The following is a 17,412-nucleotide window of genomic DNA, read 5'->3' on the forward strand; positions in this document are numbered from 1 at the left end:
TTAGATACAATGGATACAAGTCCAATAAACATGTGTAAATATTTGGAGTCTCGGGTCTCTCAGCGAGGGCTTGGAACAAGGCACAAGTGGAGAAAGATGAATAGTGCCAATGTAATGATTTGGAAGTCGCCTGTAGTATAAAAAAAAGTGTTGCCGAGTCCGGCAGAAGTCTGTGGAGAGTTGCGGGCAGGCAGGCGTCAGACCTGCTTAAAGTGTCTGTGCACTTGCTCTGACAGAGCCGTCCCTGTGCTGTGCTATGTGTGCTGCTGTAACGTGCCATAGAGTTTGGAATGTTTCCTTCTGTCCATTTCAGGTATCATAAAAAAAGAGGTACGGTTGGACACCTGAAATGCAGCCATAGTGGCCTGAATTGGCCTGCATTGTTCCAACAGCAGGTCACTTTGGGTTTTATGACAAACAAGACGGTTTTGGAAAGTGACCGAGCGTGCTTGCGCCGAGCGTACGAACACGTCCATAATATTCCATGTTAATTCTTTCTCCCCGTTTACTTCTAAAAAAAAAAAAAGGTTGCTTATTGCAAGCAATGGTAGTCTGAGGCGAGCTATTTTCTGCCTAGCAGGTGCCTGTGATTAAAATACAATCCCTGCCTGCGAACCATGCATATGTGTCCTGTTGGCATTCTTATGTTAGGTTGTAAAGTTGGCTAAAAAGACCTTCAAAAACGTAAAAATCATCTCTGAATAACAGTGACACAAAGGCTCTCCTTTGTCTGTGACAAGCTGCAAGATTTTAGCACGAGGAATGTAAAGAAACAATAAACGCTTGATATTGTTCAGCCAGTTAATAGAGGGGAACCTCTTCTGTGTAGTAAAGCACTGGGAATGTGTTATTTTATTACTGTCGCTCAATAATAAAGGCTGAATTGTTATTCTGCTGCAGTACGGAATGTTGAGAAAGTTCTGTTTTATGAACAGTCACTGATACAAACCCTGATTAGTTTTTACATGGTTCTTCTTGGGCTGAGAATAATTGAATGGCACCCTTTCAGACACCAATGTGTGATGTGTCTCTCAAATAACTGGATAAGGAGGCAACATGTCAGCTGCAGAATGGAAAATATCCTTTATAACTTGAAAAAATCACAAAAGGACTGAAGACTTTGTTAAAAGAACAATCATTCAGAAGAAGAACTTTTTAACGACCCAAGTCCATATAATTTTACGGCCCATATTTATTGTATATTTCACTGCTAGCATTTCGGTGCAAATTGAGAGGTCCTTTTTCCTCACTTATTTTTTTCCTCAACAGGATTCTGCCGTTCAAGAAGAACCTCCATCAACACGAAAGATCCAACATGTGGAATCGGTTGATACAGAGGAACAAGGCCAACCCCAGAGGCCCTACGAGCATCAGGAAAATAATGTGCATGAGAAGGCGAGACAACAGCTTGTGCAGAACAAGCCAGGCGGCAAAAAACAATTAGAACCATCTTTGAAATGGAAGAACCTCGGTCTTGCATCACCATATGAGTATGTGATAATTCCACTCAATATATTAGAGGTCTTTGGAATATTTGCAACGCTACACGTTCTGTATGCCTTTGGGAACTTTATGCTCCAATAGACGAGATTTTAAGAAGGAAGTGATGCTGGAGTCGCGCACTCTTCTCCACATGCCAGCAGTCACACATTATAAAGAGATGGTTTATATGGCTTTACATTTTTCAGGGCAAGCACAAATATTCCTGATTATATGGACGATCCCAGTTAATCGATGTGTTCCCTGCTTGGAACCCCACTGTACAATCACAGACAGAAAAGTTGGGCGCAGGAGTAAAATTCACAAAAATGATGTATCACATGTTCTTTGATTGATAAATAGATCTAGCAGGGGTTTGAGCTTTTGTGCTGTACCTTGTGATAAGTGTCCCCATTTTGAGGCAGCTGGCTCTGGATAAAAGCTATCTAAAATGGCAACAACAAAAAAGCCCAAAATCCCTGCATCCCTCTTCTCCCTCAGTGCATAAATGATGATGATATGTTACGATAAATAACTATTTCCAAAATAGAAAAACGCATAATGATGTCCCCTCTTATTTTATAAACATTTTCTAGGGAAGCAGATGAGAAGAAATCCAAAAGGAGTGCAGCAAATGAGAAGTTTGCTGAGACGGAGGAGAAGATGCAGAAGAAAGCAGATTTCTCTGTGTCTTCCTCACCTGGTAGGCAGTCCAGTCGTCTCATAAAAGGTAAGTCACCTGGTGGGGTTTTCTCCTCACACTTCATAAGTGAGGAACCCTTCTAGTCCTACAGAAGAGCAAGCAGCTTACAGGAAAGAGATTGCTGAAGTCACAGAAAAAAAGTTTGGCACAACTCTTTGACCCGTAGTGATAGCTTCTGTGGAAACTGATAATAAGTGTTTTTATATAAGCCAATGTATGGGTCTGATGTATGCTTTCCCTGCCTTTCCTCTGGTGCCTGGCAGCGATGTTTCCAGCTGTCCCCATAATTGTGACTGCCAGTGTATACAGGTCCGCTAGTAAAGTTACTGGGTCGACTCTAGCCACTGTTCTGCTGATAGCTTTTCCCCGCCTTGAACAAGTGAAACTTGGTACACGTACAGAAAGGGACCTTTGGGAGCCTACTAGCATTACTCCAGGCCAGTAGTCAAAGCAGACGCATCGGAACAGTGCTTCACTGCTTAATTAAGGCTTGGTTCAGTGTTTATCATGGCCCATCTGCGTTGCCTGAGAAACGGTCATATCGGCTGATTTCCTCTGATAATGGCCTCCCCTGGAAATGCTATCTGTGTAAATAGGAACCATCTCCCCGCGGCCCCATTTGAACGTGTACCAAATTTCATTGCTCCGCGGTGCGCAGTTTTCATGATACAGTTATTTGAGTGGTGCAACTGACTTTAAAAGCCATCTGCATTTCTGTTGCCGTTTATAGTATGAAGGCTACGGTAGAAAAAGAGAGGCCTGCTTTGTTTAGTATGATGACGACTCCAGTTTACCCATTACTTTAATCCCTCTCTCTATTCATGGCTGCTGCTGCTTAGATTGTGAGAAAGTTCAAACCTGACAATTCCGATTAACTTTAGATTGTTAATGGTGCTTATTGTATAGAATAATCTTGCAGTTATTTTAAATCCCAAAAGGAAAACTTCATATTTTGTTATGTGTATAATATACTGATATAATATTTAAAGTTTAAACCCTTCCTGTGTATGGATATGTACTTGTATAGCTGTTACACAAAACCTGATGTTGATTCTTATCTCCTGCTGTGTCTGTGTTCTTCAGTAAGACCCCAGGAGGAGGCGCCGATGACTTCAGCGAGAGTTCATCTGAGAGTGAGGAGGACAAGGAGCAGCCAGAGCACCGGCCGGAGAGCAACACAAACCTGTCCTCTGAGTACTGGCAGATCCAGAAACTGGTCATATTCCTCAAGGTACAGTACAGTAAAGTCTGTAGAGGCCTGGCCCAGCACTCTGCTTTCGGAATTTCACAGAAAATAAGTTGTTCTGTTCTGTTGAAAACATCTACTATTCTAGCAGGCCAGGCAGTTCACAATGGACAGGAAACAATCAAATCCAGGTCCTTTTCCTGTGATCCATACAGCAATTTTGATGCAGACTTGAGTCAATATTCAAACTTCTTGAAATTGTCTAAAAAAGTAATCCCTTTAAGGTATGGCTCTGTGTCTGTAGAATTGTGATAGTCACAATAGTCCTAATGTCACCCGAGAGGGAACAATATGTAATCTCCTTAACATAATTCCACCTGCCTGCTTTGCGTACATTTTACGACATAAAGTTGTCGATCAATATAACAAACTGACGTTAGATAAAAAAGTATATATAATGAGCTCCTGTTTTATAGCGTCTGCTTTGTAGTAGGATGTTTATAGAAGTGGTTGGACTGGGTTTGTGGATTCCTGGTTTCTGACACACACTAGGCCTATTTGGGTGCACGTGTGAGCCAACACATATGAGAGAAGAGAGCAGAGCTGTCTAAAAACAGCAGCTGGGCACACTGTTTACCCACACCACAGAGCATAAATGAAGCGCGGCTCTGAAAGGACTGACAGTGCATATGGTGAATATTAATGTGTCAAAACACAAAAGGAAAAGAGAGAGAGGACCAACACGCCACTGACCCAGACTGACTGGGAATACCTCTTCCACTGCCTGATTAGAGAGGAATTCTCCACTCTCTCTCTTGCTCTGTGATTACCGGTCAGTTTATTTGGACATACCGTTTAGGGCCATGACCTGATGTAACTGCAATCATATGATATTATGGTTAGTCATATATTTCAAATCTGGCCCCTATACTTTAATGATAATCATAACCTAATCTCTCCACTTTGAATCTCGATTTACAGTATAGTAATTTACGAAATTAACTGAAATTCAAATGTGTTTATTTTTTCGGTACTAATTAAATCGATTTGCGCTATAGTAATGAAATATGAATGACATTATTTTGTATCTCTATGATCTATGACTATTAAATATTAGCAGAAGCTTTGTAAGCTGAGATACAGTATTTGGCTCTGTCCATGTTTTTACATACCGTACTGCAATTGGGCCCCCCTAATAAGATCATTCATAGGGCAACTGGTGGTAAATCTTTTAAAGAAAACATTAATGCAAATTCAGTTCCAGGTAGATATTTTAGCTTAACAAAACATGAGATAATGAAATAAAAAGTCCTTCTTGGGAAAGAGCAGTTACTCTCCTTTCCAAAACAGATTTAAAATGTAAATTATATTAAAGAAGCTGGGCCAATGTCTGATAAGGGAACTTTTCAAATTTCATTATACTTTTCAGTGGGGATTGGAGTGAATTCACAGTGAGAGTTTGTGCCTTCAACAAGATGCATTTGTAAACCTGTACTTCCTAGGCAGCATTCTATCTGTCTGGAAACCACACAGTGGAGTTATTTATGGGGTTTGTCCAGTAGTCATTTTATAATATCATTACCATCAGAAGCTAAAACTAACCCTGAGCCAAGTTAAATATCTGTTTTATTTTAGAAGTAAGAACGGTTTTTTCTTCTTCATCTCAGCCGTATAGACAGACATTTGTACTTGAGGAAGATTGAGACTTTCATAAAGCAACACATGAATGATCTGTGTTGTGTTTAATGGGTTATTTATCCAAGGATATTTACCCAGAGTGCTAATATGTGTGCCTACACTGCATGCGTTTAAATAAGTATGTCTTAAAAGAGGCAATCTGCAATAACAAAGTATACATCCCACCACTGTTGAGAGATGGGCCTGAAAAAATGTAAACATTCTCAAATGAATTGACAGCGCTATAGATGCAGGACTGACCATCCATGATAGTTTTAATCAATGTTTTGAGGCTATACAGTTATTGTTTACAATTACATTGTTTACGAACAAAGAAGTAAACCAAGCTTAAATTTGGTGTTCTGATGGGAATAGAGAGTTTAACTAAGCTCATGGGGCATTTATAAAGTATACTCGTCAAGAACCAATGGCTATATATCATGAATGGAAAAGTCCTAAAATGTATGTAGCAATCGCAGATGCCACCTTTAACATACTAATGTGTGTGCCTGTGAATACACATACAGTATGCCATCTAATGAGTTATGAACGCCGCAGCCCGTCTGGTGTTCAACCTTCCCAAGTTCTCTCACGTCACCCCGCTCCTCCGCTCTCTCCACTGGCTTCCAGTTGAAGCTTGCATCCGCTACAAGACCATGGTGATTGCCTACGGAGCTGTGAAGGGAACGGCACCTCCATACCTTCAGGCTCTGATCAGGCCCTACACCCAAACAAGGGCACTGCGTTCATCCACCTCTGGCCTGCTGGCCCCCCTACCTCTGAGGAAGCACAGTTCCCGCTCAGACCGGTCAAAACTGTTCGCTGCTCTGGCACCCCAATGGTGGAACAAGCTCCCTCACGACGCCAGGACAGCGGAGTCAATCACCACCTTCCGGAGACACCTGAAACCCCACCTCTTTAAGGAATACCTAGGATAGGATAAAGTAATCCTTCTAACCCCCCCCCCTTAAAAGATTTAGATGCACTATTGTAAAGTGGTTGTTCCACTGGATATCATAAGGTGAATGCACCAATTTGTAAGTCGCTCTGGATAAGAGCATCTGCTAAATGACTTAAATGTAAATGTAAATGTATTTTGCTTGATGAAATGATGTTATAATGATGTTAACATGTTGCTTGCCGCAATGACTTAAACGCTTTAGATGAGGCTTGTGTGTATGTTAACAGCTTTTTGTGTGGCAAGTATATTTAGAAACAAGCAGAGTGCCCATACGGTCAGCACTCTCTCTTTGTGCAGATTGAATAACACACAGTATAGTTTACACATATGCTACATACCACGTAATTGCCATCAATATGCACTGTTGGTAACCACAGGGTATTTGTTTTACAAGCTGAAGCCACTGCTTCATTATCTAGAATTAGATATATATGGCAATTTAACAGTTATACATACAGTATGCTTTCAGCGTAGCTGCTACCAATTACCCTACTTTGTGCTCTGCTGTTTTTGATAAAGTGTTGCTGGTGATTGTAAGTGGCTTATGTGAAAAAACTATTTATATGTAGGTGCCAACATTGTTAACAAGTTTATTACTTACCAAACCACACTCAAAGGTTGTGTACTGTGTAAGTGTTTACCTAGAATGTGGTCATTTTTATTGTATAGGTGGCTTCTTAATTTAACTGCCACATAATAACACATGAGATTATCCCTTATTTGTGCCTAATAGATTTGTGCCATATATATTTGTATATATAAGCATGAGGATATGTCCTTAGTTTATATAATCATATAATAATGAGATTGTTTTATGTCCTGAGGTAAAGTAACCCTTTCAATATCAATTGACAATGATGGCGCCGGAGGGGATGGCTGCCGTCTTATCGGCTCTTAACAAACCATGCTATTTTGTTAGTGTTTTCGCACTTGTTTTGTTTTGTACATAATGTTGCTGCTATCATCTCTTATGACCAAAAAGAGCTTCTGGACATCAGAACTGTGATTACTCACCTCAGATTAGACAAAGAGTTTTTCTTCAATGAGTCGGAGGGGAGGGATATACTACAGACACCTGACCAGTCCCAGAACCCCATCATTCACTGGAGAAGAAAACTGAGATTTCGCAGAAAAAGATCAGGGTGCTTTGTCAGGATCAAGTGATGAGTGGCTAATCTGCCTTTTGCCTTTATGTCCTGCTAGCTAACGTTCAATCGCTGGAAAATAAATGCACGTATATCCTACCAACGGGACATTGAAAACTGTAATATCTCATGTTTCACCGAGTTGTGACTGAACGACGACATTACACCAGCCTCTGGTAAGACTTGGGGCGGGGCCTATGCAGATATGTAAACAACAGCTGGTGCACGATATCTAAGGAAGTCTCAAGGTTTTGCTTGCCTGAGGTAGAGTATCTCATGATAAGCTGTAGACCACACTATCTACCTAGAGAGTTTTCATCTGTATTTTTCATAGCTGTCTACAGTACATACCACCACAGACCGATGCTGGCACTAAAACCGCACTCAATGAGCTGTATACCGCCATAAGCAAACAGGAAAACGTTCATCTAGAGGCGGCGCTCCTAGTGGCCGGGGACTTTAATGCAGGGAAACTTAAATCACCTCTTAGGGATCCGATCCCGTTACCGGAATCAAAATTGACAACATCCAGTGAAGTTGGAGCGCGCCAAATTCAAATGACAAAATAGTAATATTAAACATTCATGAACATACAAGTGTCCTACATCATTTAAAAGCTTAACTTCTTGTTAATCCAACCGCGTTGTCAGATTTCAAAAAGGCTTTACGGCGAAAGCATACCATGCGATTATCTGAGGACAGCGCCCCACATCAAAATACTTTTGAAACCAGCACAGGCGTCACAAAAATCACAAATAGCAATTAAATAAATAACTTATCTTTGAAGAGCTTCCTCTGTTTGCAATCCCAAGAGTCCCAGCTACACAATGAATGGTCGTTTTGTTCGATAAAGTCCTTCTTTATATCCAAAAAAGTCTGTTAAGTTGGCGCCTTTGATTTCAGTAATCCCCTCGTTCAACATGCATAAAAGCAAATCCAAAACGTTACTGGTAAAGTTCGTCCAAACAAGTCAAATGATGTTTCTAATTAATCCTCAGGTACTCTAATATCTAAATAAACTATAACATTTAAGACGGAGAATAGTATGTTCAATAGGGAAGACAAATAACGAAGAATGCGCAACATGACTACTTTTCTAATGAGGGACACCTTGGAAAAACTACAACTACTTGTTCATTTTTCAAGAAAAGCCTGAAACCCTTTCTAAAGACTGTTGACATCTAGTGGAAGCCATAGGAGCTGCAATCTGGGTCTTTTTTATTTGTATATCCCATAGGCTAGCATTGAAATGGCCTGTGACCTAAAAAAAAAAATCTGGATGGATTGTCCTCGAGTTTTCACCTGCCATATCAGTTCTGTTATACTCACAGACATTAGTTTAAAAGTTGTAGAAACGTCAGAGTGTTATCTATCCAATGCTACCAATGATATGCATATCCTAGCTTCTCTGCCTGAGTAACAGGCAGTTTAGTTTGGGCACGTCAGTCATCCGAACTTCCGAACACTGCCCCCTAGCCCTATGAGGTTTAAATCAGTTTTACCAAATTTCTATCAGCATGTTAAATGTGCAACCAGAGGGAAAGAAATTCGAGACCACCTTTACTCCACAACAGAGCTCAAGGTCTCAAAGTACACAACTCTCACAGAGTACAAAGCCCTCGCTCGCCCTCCATTTGGCAAATCTGACCATAATTCTATCCTACTGATTCCTGCTTACAAGCTAAAATTAAAGCAGGAAGCACCAGTGACATGATCTATAAAAAAGTGGTCAGATGAAGCAGATGTTAAACTACAGGACTGTTTTGTTAACACAGACTGGAATATGTTCTGGGATTCTTCCGATGGCATTGAGGATTACACCACATCAGTCACTGGCTTTATCAATAAGTGCACAGAGGACATCGTCCCCACAGTGACTGTACGCACATACCCCAACTAGAAGCCATGAATTAAAGGCAACATTCTCTCTGAGCTAAAGGGTAAACCTGCCGCTTTCAAGGAGCAGGACTCTAACCCGGAAGCTTATAAGAAATCCCACTGTGCCCTTTGATGAACCATCAAACAGGCAAAGCTTCAATACAGGACTAAGATCGAATCGTATTACACCAGCTCCAACGCTTGTCGGATGGGGCAGGGCTTGCAAACTATTACAAACTACAAAGGGAAACACAGCCGAGAGCTGCCCGGTGACACGAGCCTACCAGACGAGCTAAGTAACTTCTATGCTCACTTCGAGGCAAGTAACACTGAAACATGCATGAGAGCATCAGCTGTTCCAGATGACTGCGTGGTCACGCTCTCTGAAGCCGTTGTGAGTAAGACATTTAAACAGGTCAACATTCACAAGGCCACATGGCCAGACGGATTACCAGGATGTGTACTCCGAGCATGCGCTAACCAACCACCATCGATAAGAAACAATACTGTGCTGCCGTATTCATTGACCTGACCAAGGCTTTCGACTCTGTCAATCACCACATCCTCATCGGCAGACTCAGTAGCCTTGGTTTCTCAAATGATTGCCTCGCCTGGTTCACCAACTACTTCTCTGATAGAGTTCAATGTGTCAAATCGGGTGGCGTGTTGTCCGGGCCTCTGGCAGCCTCAATGGGGGTGCCACAGGGTTCAATTCTTGGGCCAACTCTTTTCTCTGTATACATCAATGATGTCGCTCTTGCTGCTGGTGAGTCTCTGATCCACCTCTATGCAGACGACACCATTCTGTATACTTCTGGCCCTTCTTTGGACACTGTGTTAACAACCCTCCAGACGAGCTTCAATGCCATACAACTCTCCTTCCGTGGCCTCCAACTGCTCTTAAATACAAGTAAAACTAAATGTATGCTCTTCAACCGATCGCTGCCTGCACCTGCACGCCCGTCCAGCATCACTACTCTGGACGGTTCTGACTTAGAATTTGTGGACAACTACAAATACCTAGGTGTCTGGTTAGACTGTAAACTCTCCTTCCAGACTCACGTCAAACATCTCCAATCCAAAGTTAAATCTAGAATTGGCTTCCTATTTCACAACAAAGCATCCTTCACTCATGCTGCCAAACATACCCTCGTAAAACTGACCATCCTACCAATCCTCGACTTCGGCGATGTCATTTACAAAATAGCCTCCAATACCCTACTCAATAAACTGGAAGCAGTCTATCACAGTGCCATCCGTTTTGTCACCAAAGCCCCATATCCTCTTACATCTAGACGTTCCGCTAGCGGAACACCTGCTCCAATATCCAATGATAGGCGTGGCGCGAATTACTAATTCCTCAAAAATACAAAAACTTCAATTTTTCAAACATATGACTATTTCACAGCATTTTAAAGAGAAGACTCTCCTTTATCTAACCACATTGTCCGATTTCAAAAAGGCTTTACAGCGAAAGCAAAACATTAGATTATGTCAGCAGAGTACCAAGCCAGAAATAATCAGACACCCATTTTTCAAGCTAGCATATAATGTCACAAAAACCCAGAAGACAGCTAAATGCAGCACTAACCTTTGATGATCTTCATCAGATGACACACCTAGGACATTATGTTATACAATACATGCATGTTTTGTTCAATCAAGTTCATATTTATATCAAAAAACAGCTTTTTACATTAGCATGTGACGTTCAGAACTAGCATACCCCCCGCAAACTTCCGGGGAATTTGCTAACAATTTACTAAATTACTCACGATAAACGTTCACAAAAAGCATAACAATTATTTTAAGAATTATAGATACAGAACTCCTCTATGCACTCGATATGTCCGATTTTAAAATAGCTTTTTGGTGAAAGCACATTTTGCAATACTCTAAGTACATAGCCCAGGCATCACGGGCTAGCTATTTAGACACCCGGCAAGTTTAGCACTCACCAATATCAGATTTACTATTATAAAAGTTTGATTACCTTTTGTTGTCTTCGTCAGAATGCACTCCCAGGACTGCTACTTCAATAACAAATGTTGGTTTGGTCCAAAATAATCCATCGTTATATCCGAATAGCGGCGTTTTGTTCGTGCGTCCCAGACACTATCCGAATGGTAAAGAAGGGTCGTGCGCATGGAGCAATTCGTGACAAAAAAATCTAAATATTCCATTACCGTACTTCGAAGCATGTCAACCGCTGTTTAAAATCCATTTTTATGCCATTTTTCTCGTAAAAAAAGCGATAATATTCCGACCGGGAATGTCCATTTAGCTAAACAGAGGAAAGAAAACAAAGCTTTCGGTCGACGCGGGCACGAGCCTGAGTCTCACAGTACTGTAACCAGCCACTACCCAAACGCGCTACTTTGTTTCAGCCAGAGCCTGCAAAGCCACGATTCAGCTTTTTGCCGCCTTCTGAGAACCTATGGCAGCCGTAGGAAGTGTCACGGGACAGCTAAGATCCTCACTCTTCAATAAACAGAGACAAGAAGAACGACACCTTGTCAGACAGGCCACTTCCTGCATGAAATCTTCTCAGGTTTTTGCCTGCCATATGAGTTCTGTTATACTCACAGACACCATTCAAACAGTTTTAGAAACTTTAGGGTGTTTTCTATCCAAAGCCAATAATTATATGCATATTCTAGTTACTGGGCAGGAGTAGTAACCAGATTAAATCGGGTACGTTTTTTATCCAGCCGTGAAAATACTGCCCCCTAGCCATAACAGGATATACTACCCACAACTGCGACCTGTACGCTCTCGTTGGCTGGCCCTCGCTTCATACTCGTCGCCAAACCCACTGTTCCAGGTCATCTACAAGACCCTGCTAGGTAAAGTCCCCCTTATCTCAGCTCACTGGTCACCATAGCAGCACCCACATGTAGCACGCGCTCCAGCAGGTATATCTCTCTGGTCACCCCCAAAGCCAATTCCTCCTTTGGCCGTCTCTCCTTCCAGTTCTCTGCTGCCAATGACTGGAACGAACTACAAAAATCTCTGAAACTGGAAACACTTATCTCCCTCACTGGCTTTAAGCACCAGCTGTCAGAGCAGCTCACAGATCACTGCACCTGTACATAGCCCATCTATAATTTAGCCCAAACAACTACTACTGTATTTATTTATTTATTTATTTTGCTCCTTTGCACCCCATTATTTATATTTCTACTTTGCACTTTCTTCCACTACAAATCTACCATTCCAGTATTTTACTTGCTATATTGTATTTACTTTTCCACCATTGCCTTTTTTTGCCTTTACCTCCCTTATCTCACCTCATTTGCTCACATTGTATATAGACAGATTTTTGTACTGTATTATTGACTGTATGTTTGTTTTACTCCATGTGTAACTCTATGTTGTAGTATGTGTCAAACTGCTTTGCTTTATCTTGGCCAGGTCGCAATTGTAAATGAGAACTTGTTCTCAATTTGCCTACCTGGTTAAATAAAGGTGAAATAAATAAATACAATATTTAAAAAAAACTGTCTTCAGTGACATTTTCAACCTCTCCCTGTCTGAGTCTGTAATACCAACATATTTCAAGCAGACCACCATAGTCCCTGTGCCCAAGACTACTAAGGTAACCTGCCTAAATGACTACCGACCCGTGGCACTCACGTCTGTAGCCATGAAATTCTCTGAAAGGCTGGTCATGGCTCACATCAACACCATTATCCCAGAAACCCTAGACCCACTCCAAATTGCATACCGCACCAACAGATCCACAGATGATGCAATCTCTATTGCACTCCACACTGTCCTTTCACACCTGGACAAAAGGAACACCTATGTGAGAATTCTATTCATTGACTACAGCTCAGAGTTCAACACCATAGTGCCTTCAAAGCTCATCACTAAGCTAAGGACCCTGGGACTAAACACCTCCCTCCTCACCTGGATCCTGGACTTCCTGACGTGCTGACCCAGGTGGTAAGGGTAGGTAACAACCCTACCCTTACTCAGTCTCTTCCTGTACCCCCTTGTTCACTTATGACTGCATGGCCATGCACGACTCCAACACCATCATTAAGTTTGCTGATGACACAACAGTGGTAGGCCTGATCACTGACAACGACGAGACAGCCTATAGGGAGGAGGTCAGAGACCTGACCGTGTGGTACAAGGACAACAACCTCTCCCTCCATGTGACAAAGGAGATGATTGTGGACTACAGGAAAAGGAGGACTGAGCATGCCCCCATTCTCATCATTGGGGCTGTAGTGGAGCAGGTAGTGCTCCACAAGTTCCTTGGCGTCCACATCACCAACAATCTAACATGGTCCAAGCACACCAAGACAGTCGTGAAGAGGGTACGACAAAACCTATTCCCCCTCAGTAGACTGAAAAGATTTGGCATGGGTCCTTAGATCCTCAAAAGGTTTTACAGCTGCACCATCGAGAGCATCCTGACGGGTTGCATCACTGCCTGGTATGGCAACTGCTCGGCCTCCGACCACAAGGCACTAAAGAGGGTAATGCGAACGGCCCAGTAAATCACCGGGCCAAGCTCACTGCCATCCAGGACCTCTATACCAGGCGGTGTCAGAGGATTGCCCTAAAAATTGTCAAAGACTCCAGCCACCCTAGTCATAGACTGTTCTCTCTGCTACCGCATGGCAAGCGGTACCGGAACGCCAAGTCTAGGGCAATTAGGCTTCTGAACGTCTTTTACCCCCAAGCCGTAAGACTCCTGAACAGCTAATCAAACGGCTACCCAGACTATTTGCATTGCCCCCTATTTTACGCTGCTGCTACTCTGTTTATTATCTATGCATAGTCACTTTTACTCTACCTACATGTACATATTACCTCAATTACCTCTGTACCGGTACCCCCTGTATATAGCCCCGCTATTCTTATTTACTACTGCTCTTAAATTATTTGATATTCTTATCTCTATGTTTTTTGGGGTGGTATTTTCTTAACTGTATTGTTGGTTAAGGGCTTGTAAGTAAGCATTTCACTGTAAGGTCTACACCTGCTGTATTCGGCGCATGTGACAAATACAATTGGATGTGATTTGATTTGATAGATGAGGTTTACATACAGTCATTCATTTTTTATAATTTAAACAATATATTAATTTCCAAGTAAAATGTAAGTAGGTGTCATAATAGAAACACTCGGGTATTGAGCGTGGTCCCACGTCCATCCACGATGACACTTTGTTTAACCCTGGTTGAGGTTGTCCACCCTCTACTGGTCAGTAGCGGAAATACAGGCCCCATGTTCTCTCAGGAGAACACTTTTCCTAACTACCTCATGTTCTCCTGCTGTGCAAAAGAGCCAGGGTCAGTCACTACCCTCACATTAACTTAATTTCTACAAGTGAATATTATTTCTAATGAATTAGGTTTTTCACAGCTTTGAACTGAGTATTCAGCTATGTTAACATGTTATAAAGACCTTTCTCAGAAATAGTTTCTTAAGTACCAGAAAAAAATCTAACTGTTGATTGGAAGCCTTAGACTAAAAGGCTAAATATAAATACAACACACATAAGTTTGAACAATTATTTTGGAAACTCAGAGAAATTAAGTGGCCTACTCCTCCACCAGACTAAGTAATTTCCACTATGAATGCTGTAACTTATGTCTAGAGAATGTTTTACAGAACATCTGTACATATTTCCATACTTTTTAAGTTAAACAACTTTTTAGTGACACAAAATACCACAAAACATTTGGAAGCCTGACACAAACTGTATTATTTTGCTAGCTGCTACAAGGCCAGTCATATGCTCAACATTTTATTTTATAGAAGATCCTATGTCCAATATGAAGTAAGAGAGAACCACCAATCATTCTTTCCCTATTCGTTACCCATAATGGACTTGGCAAAAGGCTCTGTCTTTTTTCTTCTTAATCTGTACCCTACATGGCTAGTCTGCTCCAGAAACGGCAGAAGAGTAAAAATCACATGCACTCTCCAGGAAGCGGACACTGCCAAGCTGGTTGCTTCTTTCTTACACCGACCGAGGTCGAGGAACACAGACACTAGAAACACAGACTGTGGCTTCATTCCATCTGTCATAGATCCAGCTCTGTTGGGGCACGCACACATACGCACACACACACACGCACGCACGCACGCACACACGCACACACACACACACACACACACACACACACACACACACACACACACACACACACACACACACACACACACACACACACACACACACACTCACACACACACACACGCCCATGTTATTACCTTGCTGTTTGGAAGAGTTGTATCAAGCAGTTATCAAGCAGTGAAGTTTTCTACCAAATTTCAATTTTTTGGTGGTGAGGAGGGCTGAACAATTACATTAAATTTGATCTCTTATAGTGTTTTATTGCGTAAATCAGTTGTTGATTCCATAATCTTATTGGATAAGTAGATACATTTTTTATACAATGGTCTTCCTCATTTACCTGAGGAATTACTATTGAGTTGCTGATTAATGATGATCATCCGCCCTGTGTGTCTGGTGTGAATTCCAGAGCGACCTTAACACGTAAATTCCCTCTGTGTGATGTCTGCTTCCCAGGGCACTTCTTAGTGCTTAGTGTGCCCTTGAGGAACCCTAATTTACTCCAGGGGTGGGGTACTACTATGGCTGACCCTGTAAAACAACACATTTCACAGCACCTATCCAGTGTATGTGACAATAAAACATACAGTATATACAATACCAGTCAAAAGCCTGGACACACCTATTCATTCAAGGGTTTTTCTTTATTTTTACTATTTTCCACATTGTAGAATAATAGTGAAGACATCAAAACTATGAAATAACGCATATGGAATCATGTAGTTACCAAAAAAGTGTTAAACCAATTAAAATATATTTTAGATTTCAGATTCTTCAAGTAGCCACAGTTTTGCACACTCTTGGCATTCTCTCAACCAGCTTTACCTGGAATGTTTTTCCAACAGTCTTGAAGGAGTTCCCACATATTCTGAGCACTTTGGCTGCTTTTCTTTCACTCTGCGGTCCAACTCATCCCAAACCATCTCAATTGGGTTGAGGTTGGGTGATTGTGGACTCCAGTTCATCTGATGTAGCACTCCATCACTCTCCTTCTTGGTCAAATAGCCCTTACACAGCCTGGAGGTGTGTTTTGGGTCATTGTCCTGTTGAAAAACAAATGATAAGCGCAAACCAGATGGGATGGCGTATCGCTTCTGAAGGCTGTGGTAGCCATGCTGGTTAAGTGTGCCTTGAATTCTAAATAAATCACACACAGTGTCACCAGCAAAGCACCCCCACACCATCACATCTCCTTCTCCATGATTCACGGTGGGTACCACACATGTGGAGATCATCCGTTCACCTACTCTGCGTCTCACAAAGGCAAGGCGGTTGGAACCAAAAATCTCCAATTTGGACTCATCAGACCAAAGGTCAGATTTCCACCAGTCTAAATGCTCATGTTTCTTGGCCCAAGCAAGTCTCTTCTTCTTATTGGTGTCCTTTAGTAGTGGTTTCTTTGCAGCAATTCGACCATGAAGGCCTGATTCAAGCAGTCTCCTCTGAACAGTTGATGTTTCTTGAACTCTGTGAAGCATTTATTTGGGCTGCAATTTCTGAGGCTGGTAACTCTAATGAACTTATCCTCTGCAGCAGAGGTACCTCTGGGTCTTTCTTTCCTGTGGCGGTCCTCATGAGAGCCAGTTTCATCATACCACTTGATGGTTATTGCGACTGCACTTGAAGAAATTTTAAAAGTTCTTGAAATGTTCCGCATTGACTGACCTTCATGTCTTAAAGTAATGACGGACTGTCGTTTTTCTTTGCTTATTTGAGCTGTTCTTGCCATAATATGGACTTGGTCTTTTACCAAATAGGGCTATCGTCTGCATACCACCCCTACCTTGTCACAACACAACTGATTGCCTCAAACACATTAATAAGAAGGAAAGAAATTCCACAAATTAACTTTAACAAGGCACACCTGTTAATTGAAATGCATTCCAGGTGACTATCTCATGAAGCTGTTTGAGAGAAAGCCAAGACTCATCAAGGTAAAGGGTGGCTACTTTGAAGAATACTTTTTCTTCATAACCTTTTTTGGTTACTAAATGATTCCATATGTGTTATTTCATAGTTTTGATGTCTTCCCTATTATTCTACAATGTAGAAAATTGTAAAAAATAAAGAAAAACCCTTGAATGAGTAAGTGTGTCCAAACTTTTGACTGGTACTGTATATTTATATTTGTGCTTAGTGCCTGTTGCACTTGCTGTTTGTAATGTATGTGTCTGGATTAAAGGACCATAATAAATGCTTGTTTTATATATTGGTAATTGACTACATTTATCAGATCATGAGAGTTTATGAATCTCCTTCATTCTTTCCCTGCTTTGTAATGTG

General features: G+C 41.6%; 1 pseudogene; it reads left to right on the forward strand.

The window, feature by feature from the left end:
* LOC106590022 (outer dynein arm-docking complex subunit 2-like) overlaps positions 1 to 17,412 on the forward strand; it is a 68,695-nt pseudogene that overhangs the window by 13,936 nt on the left and 37,347 nt on the right.

The sequence above is a fragment of the Salmo salar genome, chromosome ssa29, assembly GCF_905237065.1.
Source record: "Salmo salar chromosome ssa29, Ssal_v3.1, whole genome shotgun sequence".
Lineage (NCBI taxonomy): Eukaryota > Metazoa > Chordata > Actinopteri > Salmoniformes > Salmonidae > Salmo > Salmo salar.